Here is an 8346-nt window from a genome sequence, read left to right on the forward strand (position 1 = left end):
CTAAAACTAAAATAATTATTTTGGTACATGTCCTGAAATTTAACTGGTTTAGATCCAGTAACTCAGTATCAGATTCATTTCTTTACTTAAGGGTATGTTTTGCAAGGAATTCTTCCAGGTAGATTTACTGAGCAGTCACTTTGCTAAAAGCCATACATTTCATGGGAGCTTTATTCAGATTTTTCTCAGCGAGAGTCAGCAACTGATAATTTCTTCTTTGAAAATTTTTCCATCCAAATCTTCATCCTCCAACAGGACATTCAGTTGCCTAAAGGGTGGGCAAATGCCCCACACCCAGCCAGCAGATTGTTGCCAAGTGGTGTGCGAGCATCTGGGCTTGCCAGATTTGAAATCCATTCATCTCTTAACATTGGTAACTAATGTGAACTTTGTTTAAAAAAAAAACATGACTTGTCTGTGAGTTTGCAGACCCTCTCTATTGAATAGAACTTTACAAACTTGAATACTTCGTTCTTATTTTGAAGAATTGGTTTTCTTAAGGAAAAACCTGCACTGCCTGCAGCCTCCCTCTGTCCACCCCCATGAAGAGAGAAATGTTCCTATTTAGGTGAGAATCTCAATGGGATGACTCACTCTTCACAAAAGGCTGTCAACCACCCACCATCTGCTGATGAGATTACTGAGTTCTGAACAATATGTATCTGCTTTTAGTCAGCCAGGGTATTAGCTGGTCCATCAGAAAACTGCATCCCTGACCACATTGTCCGGAGCTCATACACACAGAAACATTTCTCACCCTCTACCAGGAGTGTTTTACTGACTTGTCTTTTGAATATTGTGGCTTCTACATACATTAAGGGATTCTAGAAGAGACAGTTCCACAGAGCCCAGTAGTGCATTTGCTGTAGAGCTATTGTGCACTTGGTCATTTTATGTTTCTTATGGAAAATCCCATGAGAGAATTTTCTTTCAGAGCCAAGTGTCAGGGAATGCTTGACTACCTTTGAGTAAGTGATGTGTCTTCCTTACAGACAAATAATGTAACCAGTTTATGTGTTTCCCTTTTCACTTTCATCGTCATGAAGCTCCAAGTCAAGTTTTAGCTCAGCTTTAGTGCTTACATAGGAACTGTGGCCTGTGAACCTGCGTTCTTATTCCCTGGTCCTGATCTATCTGTCTATCATCTATCTATCTATGTATTTATTATATTTTCACTATTGTACTTTTTAAACTTTTTATTTTCTATTGGAGTACAGTTGATTAACAATATTTTTGCAGTTTCAGGTGTACAGCAAAGTGATTCAGTTATATATACACGTATCTATTCTTTTTCAAATTCTTTTCCCATTTAGGTTGTTACATATTGGGCAGAGTTCCCTGTGCTATACAGTAAGTAGGTCCTTGTTGCTGACCTTCTATTTAAATTTGGGTTTTCTCTTGCTCAGATTTATTTATAATTTTCTACATTATGTGTATTGTTGCACTAGCCACCTCAGGTTGATCATGGAAAAGCTAGGGAAATAAGTGATAATTATGCTAATGATGACTACCTTATAGTCCCTTACCCTTACTTCAGGCAAGAGTTAAAACTTATTGATCCTTCCATGCTGATAAGAATGTTTTGTTTACAAGTTCTCTAGGGTTTTACATCAGCTAAACCAACAGAACAATGAATTATTTTCAAAGAAGATTTAATATTATTGCAAATCTAAAGAATGCCACTTTTAACTTTGCTTTTGCTCTTCTGAGGAAAGTAGATAGGTAAAGTAACGGCTGGCAAGCATAAGTGCGAAACGTCATGTCCCAAATTCTCCAAACACTATTCTCACAGCCTCTCTTAGTATATTCTTCCAGTAGGCCACAATATGAAGAATTAGCTTTCCTGTATCTAATCTATGATTATTTTGTTTTAAACCCGTTTATACCTCATGTATTAGTGATCTGATTTGTATACACTGGTGATATTTGCACATATACACTTTAACTGAAGTTACATGGAAAGATCTTAAGCAAGATTCACTGTCTTAATGCACCTTTTATATTTGCTAAATCAAAGGTAGAAAGATAACTGAGTACCCCCATGGCTATTAGGTATTGCTCTTAGACACTATATGTCTGAGATTTAATATTTTAATCCTGTATCTTGAGAATAGGACAATAAAGCTGCTTTGTAAGTGTAAAGATTTAAAATGTTTGTCCAGAAAACACTTTTTGTAATCCTGTTTTGGCATTTCTTCTTAATATACCAGGAACCTCAAAAATGGAAGTAGTGCAGGCCTATTTCCTATTTCAGTTTTTATTTACTGGGCTACTCTGTGTCAGGCACAAAGGGGATACAGAGATTGAAGATACAGTTCTTGCTCTCAAGGACTAACAGTCTAGAACTGTGCTGTCTAACATGGGAGCCTCTAGCCATGTGTGACTATTCAAATAAATTAAAAATTCAGTTCCTCAGTCGTACTAGTCACACTTCAAGAGCTCAGTATCCACATGTGGCTAGTGTATTGGAGTATACATGGAGAGTACCTTTCTATCAATGCAGAAAGTTCTGTTGGATAATGCTGGTCTAGAAATCATGTGGGAATCACAAGGTAGAGCAAGGTGATTTCAGACTAAGAAAGATCATGTGTGAAGTGAGCGTAAGAATGACTTGGGGGCACGTTGAGTCCTGCCAGAGATTCTGATTTGAGGAATACTGTGGGAGTCTGTTTTTAACAAATACCCCCAGGTGATTGTGATGCAGAGGGTGTATAAACTACATTGAGAAAAAACAATGTAGGGTAAGTGGGAATAACTCAATAGAGTGATTCTAAACTTTCTACCTAAATAGCATCTGGGTGCTTGAGCCAATTTAAATTTGATTTAGAGAGACAAGAGTCGTGGGACTACATTTGTACCTTAAGAGTTATGGAGCATTTTATACCCATTATGTGTCTGAAGAATTATATTATTATAAGAGCCTTTGTCATGTATACTTTAAATACCTGAAAAAAGGTATGCGATAGTTTCAGTCAAGATAGGCTAGGCTATGCAACAGTAAAAAAAAAATAACCCCAAAATATCAGTGGCTTTTTCCAGAAGGAAAAGAGAAAACTCTGGAAGCCTCACACTAACAAATTCTTCAGCTCAAAAGTGACAGACACCATTTCTACTCACAATTCATGCCAGCATTAGTCACAGAACCAATCTTAAGGAAGTCTGGAAATGCATCCTACTATGTGACCAGAAGAGAGGAGAACCAGATATCAGTGTGTAGCACTAATGATTACCCCTATGATGGTAAAGGAAACGTGGTGATCAAGCTGCAAGAGAGATGAGACCTCCAGAAACACACAGCAGGGTGGTGAAGGGCAAAGACATAAAGGACTAGAATGAACTTTCAGAAAAATTCTTGGCTTGGAGAAAGACGCCAAGATACAATGACCAAGAACAGAATGCTGAGTTAGTGTTTTCTGAATAAACATCCTTGATTACCTCTCTCTCCTAGAGAGCCTTGATCCTGAACGGGATCTTATCTGATGCTTCTGGTTCTTTCTTGAGAAGCTAATGTAGAGCATTATGATAGAGGCACAGGGACACATCTGTGTGCTAATATGACTACGCCAGAGAAGGACTAGGGAGCCAGCAGCCTTGGAGGAGTCCTGCGTCTTTCTGAACCTGGGGTGAAGAATGTTCAGTCCAGTGGCTGCCTGAAAGGCCCTTTCTATACCTCAATAAAGGCAGCTCTTGGAGAAGCCATTTATTCCACTGACACCAGGAGTTGCCTGTTCTGCAACTGCATCATTAGCTGTAGCTGAGATAATCAGTGGACATGCAGTGTGAGGGAGAAATAAACCTTTCTTGTAAGCCACTGAGATTTGGGGGATCATTTGTTACTGCAGTATAAGCTCACCCACACTAACTGATACTATGCTTATTCTTTTAGTATCTATGCAGATGAAGCCACTGAGATTCATCAGGCAGGCAATGATGAATTAAAAATGGGAGATAAGGGAGAATATCTGTTCAAAAATACTATTGGGTGGGCCAAAGGTTCGGTTTTTTCCATAAGATGGCTCTAGTAGCACTTAGTTGTCTTTAACTTCATTCAAAACAATTTTGTTTGTATGTGACAGCTGTCATATCTGCATGCATTTAAAAAAAGACATCAAAATTGGTGAATTTTGGTGTAGCCATTTTAATATTGAATATGGAAGAAGAAAGCAACAATGTTGGTATATTATGCTTTATTATTTCAAGAAAGGGAAAAACGCAACTGAAACACAAAAAAAAGATTTGTGCAGTGTATGGAGAAGATGCCATGATGGATCGAAGGTGTCAAAAGTGGTTTGTGAAGTTTCGTGCTGGAGATTCTCGCTGGACGATGCTCCACAGTTGGGTAGACCCGTTGAAGTTGATAGCAATCAAATTGAAACAATAATTGAGAACAATCAACGTTATACCACACGGGAGAGAGCGGACATACTCAAAATATCCAAACCAAGCATTGAAAATCATTTGCACCAGCTTGGTTATGTGAATTGCTTTGATGTTTGGGTTCCACATAGGTTAAGCCAAAAAAACCCTCTTGACCGTATTTCCACATGTGATTCTCTACTGAAACATAATGAAAATGTTCTGTTTTTAAAACAAATTGTGATGGGCAATGAAAAGTGGATACTGTACAACAGTGTGGAATGGAAGAGATCATGGGGCAAGTGAAATGAACCACCACCAACCACACCAAAGGCCAGTCTTCATCCACAGAAGGTGATGTCGTGTCTATAGTGAGATTGGAAGGGAGTCCTCTATTATGAGCTCCTTCCAGAAAACCAAATGATTAATTCCAACAAGTACTCCCAATTAGACCAACTGAAAGCAGCACTCGACAAAAAGCGTGCAGAATTAGTCAGCAGAAAACGCATAATCTTCCATCAGGATAACGCAAGCCCACATATTTCTTTGATGACCAGGCAAAAACTGTTACAGCTTGGCTGGGAAGTTCTGATTCATCCACTGTATTCACCAGACATTGCACCTTCGGATTTCCATTTATTTCGCTCTTTACAAAATTCTCTTAATGGAAAAAATTTCAATTCCCTGGAAGACTGTAAAAGGCAGCTGGAACAGTTCTTTGCTCAAAAAGATTAAAAGTTTTGGGAAGATGGAATTATGAAGTTGCCTGAAAAATGGCAGAAGGTAGTGGAACAAAAGGGTGGATATGTTGTTCAATAAAGTTCTTGGTGAAAATGAAAAACGTGTCTTTTATTTTTACTTAAAAACCGAAGGGACACATTATATACCCAAAATCAATTATCATGATTAGTACTATACTCCCAATAGGTATCATATGGGTTCAGCAACTATGGTGGAAAATATAAGCAGCCCCTCTTACCACCATTGCTCCAGTTATCTTCTTGGAGAATTTGTGTTTCCTATCCCCACAACTCCAGGTTCTGCTTGTCTAGAGGTCCTTCTAAAAAGTGAGACACTTTCACCAGGGCACACAATATGAGTCCCATTAATTCTTTTACTGTGGTAAAATATACAAAACGAAGTTTACCATTTTAACCATTTTTAAGTATACAACTCAGTGGCATTAAGTACATTTACATTGTTGTGAAACCATCACCATCATCCATCTCCAGAACTTTTTCATCTTCCCCATCTGAAACTCTGTACCTATTCAACAATCGCTCCCCATTTCCTTTTCCCTCCAATCCTTGGAAACCACCATTCTTTCAGTCTCTATGAATTTGACTATTCTAGGTATCTCATATAAATGGAATCACACAGTATTTATCTTTTTGTGTTTGATTTATTTCAGTTAGCCCAGCATCTTCAAGGTTCATCTATGTTGTAGCATGTTTCAGGATTTCATTCCTTTTTAAGGCTGAATAACATTCCATCGTATGTATATATCACATTTTATTTATCCACTCATCCATCAATGGACATTTGGGTTGTTTCCACCTTTTGGCTATTGTGAATAATGCTGCTAACAAACACTGGTGTACAAATATCAGTTTGAGTCTCTGTTTTCTTTTGGGTATATATCCAGAAGTGGAATTACTGAACATACGGTTATTCTATGTTTAATTTTTTGAAGAACTGCCATACTGTTTTCTACAGCAGCTGCACTGTTTTACATTCCCGCCAGCAGTGAACAAGGGGTCTAATTTCTTCACATCTTTGTCAACACTTGTTATTTTCTGTTTTTGTTTTCATTTATATATAATAGCTACCTGAATAGGTGCAAATGGTATCTCATTGTGGTTTTGATTTTCAATCCTCTGCTCATTTTTTAACTGGGTTGTTTTTGTTGTTGTATTGGAGGAGTTCTTTATATATTCTGGATATTAACTCCTTATCAGATGTGATTTTCAAGTATGTTTTCCCATTCTGTGGGTTACCTTTTCACTCTGTTAATAGTGTCCTTTAATTTAAATTTAAATTTGTTTTAAATTTTAGTGAAGTCCAATTTGTCTATTTTTTTCTTTTGTTGCCTGTTTGTTTTGGTATCATATCCAAGAAATTACTGCCAAGTCCAATGTCATGCAGCTTTCCCCCATGTTTTCTTCTAAGAGTTTTATACTTTTAGCTTTTACATTTGTTTGATCCATTCTGAGCTAATTTTTACAGATGGTATAAGATAAAGGTCCAACTTCATTCTTTTGTGTGTGGATATCCAGTTTTTCCAGAACTATTTGTTGAAAACATTGTCCTTTCCACACTGAATGCTCTTGGTATCCTTGTCAAAAATCATTTGACATATGTGTGAGGGTTTGTTTCTGGGCTCTATGCTATCCCATTGGTCTATAAGTCTGTCTTTATGCCAGTATCATGCTGTTTTGATTACTGAAGGCTTGTGGTAAGTTTTGAGATCAGAAAGTGTGAATCCTCCAACTTTATTCTTCTTTTTCAAAATTGTTTTGACTATTTGGGGTCCCTTGAGATTCCATGTGAATTTTAGTTTGAATTTTTCCATTTCTGAAAAAAAGTCATTAAGATTTGGATAGGTTTTTAATTGAATCTGTAGGTTGCTTTGGGATTAATCCCATTACTTTTAAGCTTTGGTTGCTGCCCTGTTACTTTGGACAAGAAGAATCACCATTCTGGCAGTAGCAAGTGACCCTTATCATTAGGAAGAAGTGGGGCTGCTGCTACACAATGGGGGCAGCCAGGAGTATGCTTAGCATCCATGTGACCCACTTAGGTGCCTGTTGGTATGCTCATGCCCAGTTTTAAAGGCAAATGGACAAGTGCAGCAACCCTGGCTGGTCTGAAAAGGACATGTCATCCAGGGGCTCAGACCCCTCAGAGATGACAGTCTGGGTCACTCCACCAGGGTCACCACCTATATACTAGCAGAAGTGCTAGCCGAGGATGGTTTTGTTTGTTCTTTTCCTTTAGGTGTAAGGTTAGATTGAGATTTCTTATTTCCTGAGGTAGGCCTGTATAACCATAAACTTCCCTCTTAGAACTGCTTTTGCTGTAACCCATAGATTTTGGATCATTGTGTTTCCATTTTCATTTGTCACCAGATATTTTTTAATTTCCTCTTTGATTTCTTCAGTGACCCACTGGTTATTGAGTAGCATATTGTTCAGTCTCCATGTTTGTGTTTTTTGCAGTTTTTTTCTTGTAGTTGATTTCTAGGCTAAGAGACTAGATCTTAATCATTCCCATCACAATAAAGAATTGATTATTATGTGACATGATAGAGGTGTTACTAACCCTATGGTGGTATCAAATCAACATACTGCACACCTTAACCTTACACAATGTTATGTCAATTAAAAAATTATAACATCTGCTTTTATCTTCTGAGCCTAGAACTTCCATTTTACTTATTTGTATGTATAATTTTAATATTCACTGGGGACAAAACTACCCTATAAACAGAAGGAATATTATTCTTTTATTCAAAACCTCCACGAGAATTGATCACCATTTTGGAAAATGATGTTTCCAACAGTAACATCATTCAATTTCTTTGAGTGACCAATAAAACACACCTGTTATCAGTATGCATTTAAAGTTGTAACACTGGTACTTCCCTGGCGGTTCAGTGGTTAAGACTTCGAGGGCACTGCAGGGGGCATGGGTTTGATCCCTGGTTGGGGAACTAAGATTTCCCCATGCCACGTGGCGTGGCCAAAAAAATAAATAAGTAAATAAAGTTGTAACATTATAGCTCTTCAGGAATCATGAATTTAGTCTCTATTTTAAAATACCAAATAGAGTTATCAGTACGCTATTGAACAGTTTTACTTCTTCCATATATAAGAGAAAGCACCTGACTACTTCATTGTTTTCTAGTGTAGTAGTATCTGGGCATTTACATATTGAAATGCATATTTTATTAAAAATTGATTTATTTCTCCTTTTTATTACAATAAAGGC

The sequence above is a fragment of the Leucopleurus acutus genome, assembly GCF_964270905.1.
Source record: "Leucopleurus acutus genome assembly, chromosome: 10".
Taxonomy (NCBI): domain Eukaryota; kingdom Metazoa; phylum Chordata; class Mammalia; order Artiodactyla; family Delphinidae; genus Leucopleurus; species Leucopleurus acutus.